Here is a 2,500-nt window from a genome sequence, read left to right on the forward strand (position 1 = left end):
TCGTAAATTTGCCATTGAGATTGGATGTTCTGAGACAGACCTTTCAGACTTTGCTGAGATTACTGAGTGGGAAGTGAACAATGCACTGTTCAAAGGAAAATGTCTGCACCAGGTGAGGATGGAATTACCTATAGTGTCATCCGCCTTATAGCTCAGGTACCTGGTAATCCCCGTTTGCACCTGTGCAGGTTAAGTTTATCACAAGGTATTCTGCCTGGCCTCTGGACGTGCAGTCTAATAATCCCTATACCGAAACCAAACACTGATAAATACCGCCCAATCTCACTAACCTCATGTGTATGCAAAGTTCTAGAAAGGATAATTTTGAACAGACTCAGGTGCAGGTTGCAAGGTAAATTATCTCACAAACTGTACGGATTTCTATCGAGACGTAGCACACAACATTGCTTTGCAGAGTACTACTCAAACTCTAATCCAGGGAAGCACACTGTTTTTCTTGACCTTAAGTCAGCTTTTGACATTGTAAACAGAGAAATTGAGCTGGATTAGAATGTATCTTTCGAACAGATCTGCAAGTGTCTTGTTCAGGGGAGTGAGAAGTTCCGCCACACAATCTTTTGAACTTGGGACGCCACAGGGAGGAGTTCTCAGCCCTATGTTGTTCAATACACAAGCTGGTGGCAGATATTCCACTTGGGGATGGTGAATCCATTATATGCTATGCTGATGACATATGTGTCAAAACATCATCACAAGAGAGGATGCAAATAATTCTCAACAAACTCACAACTAGAGCTCATGAGTGTGGATTAGTCATCTCCACTGAGAAAACAATGGCTCTCAATCCATGTATCATACCCCTACCCACTTTTCGCATAGGTGACCAAGAGCTTGACATGTGTCATAAATATAAATATCTCGGGGTGAACATAAATGATGCAGACCTGATCCTTTCCCTGAAAAAGAGACTCTGGGAGAGACTAAAACTGTTGAAAGTTCTTGTTGGAAGAGAACATGGCATCAATGTTAAGCTTGCTAGACTTGCTTCCTTGGCTTTTATAAGATCAGTTGTAGACTACCATGCACTGCACTTGTTGCAGTGTAAGGAATCAGAAATAAATAGCTTGGAGGTAGTGCAAAATGAAGCCATGTGGATTATCCTCGGCGCCCCGAGTACAGCAATGATAGTAAACATGAGGTCAGAACTTAACCTACCATCCATTTCTGATAGAATAATATTTATTTCCACTATATTTGGAGTCAAAGCTCTGAGGGAACCCTTGTATCTTTCAGACTTCCAAAAACAAATGCAGCATAAAATCACGCAAGCAGACGTGACTAATCACACACACGCGCGCCCTCTAATACACAAAATCTCCATGAACATTACAAAGCTCAATGTCCCAATTAGTAAAATACCACAGGGTCGATCCATTCCACTATGGAAAAATTCAAAATTGATCGTGCACCTTACATGTCTACCACAAAAAAAACAGTGTACATAACTGCGTGTTGCAACAAATTGCATTAACAACGGTAAAGGAACACACAGAGTCTATGGGCGATGATGTATACGAGTGTTACGTTGACGGATCCGTGCAGTCTGGATACAAAGCTGGTTGTGCTTGTACTGTATACAAAAATGGCTTACTACAACATCAAGTTAATATGAGAGTGCAAAATTTGGCCAGCACTACACAAACGGAGCTGGCAGGTATACTCCTTGCAACGGAATTCTTAATGTCTCGGGGCTCTGGAGTAGTTTTCTGTGACTCTCAGAGTGCTCTTCGGACACTAAATTCTTTCAAAGTAGGTGGCGATGAGGAAATTGTGAGTTGCATTACGCGTAACGTAACTTGTGCAATAGAGCGCAATTTTAACATTCAATTTGTATGGATACTATCTCATGTTGGCATAAGCAAGCACGACCACGTAGACAAATTGGCGAAGGAAGCCTGTAGCAAAGATACTGTGAACATAGATCTTGGGATGCCTCTTGCTAGGGTTGCACATATATTGAAAAGTTCTCATAAGGAAGAACTAGTAGATCTGACGAACACTCAAAAGCCTGAAATCTGTACCATAAGGCACTACGATCAGTATAGAGATAGCAAGCCCTCCTATGGGTGGCACCGAAGTCAAACCAGACAATGTGACATGGTTATTGCCAGAATACGTTTAGGTTACAGAATGTATTGGCAACTGTACGGTGCAAGAAGTGTAGATGAATCTAAATGTAGACTGTGTAACGAAGAAAACAAGCGATCGCTTGAGCATTATATCTCGTAATGTCATGTGATACAGCCTTTCAGACCACCTAACATGAGCTATAAAGAACTATGTGAATATTTCATTTCATCTGATACATTGGAAGATATACTCGTATTATATCCTAAATTTTCTACGTAAAACTGCCGTAAACACAAACACAGTGCTATGTAAACACAGTGGCAAAAGCATATCAACGTATCATTTTTGTATGATGTATGACATGTTCCTATATTACCATGTACAATTACAGTAGTCACAGACTACTGTA

The sequence above is a fragment of the Penaeus chinensis genome, chromosome 29, assembly GCF_019202785.1.
Source record: "Penaeus chinensis breed Huanghai No. 1 chromosome 29, ASM1920278v2, whole genome shotgun sequence".
In the NCBI taxonomy this organism is placed as follows: domain Eukaryota; kingdom Metazoa; phylum Arthropoda; class Malacostraca; order Decapoda; family Penaeidae; genus Penaeus; species Penaeus chinensis.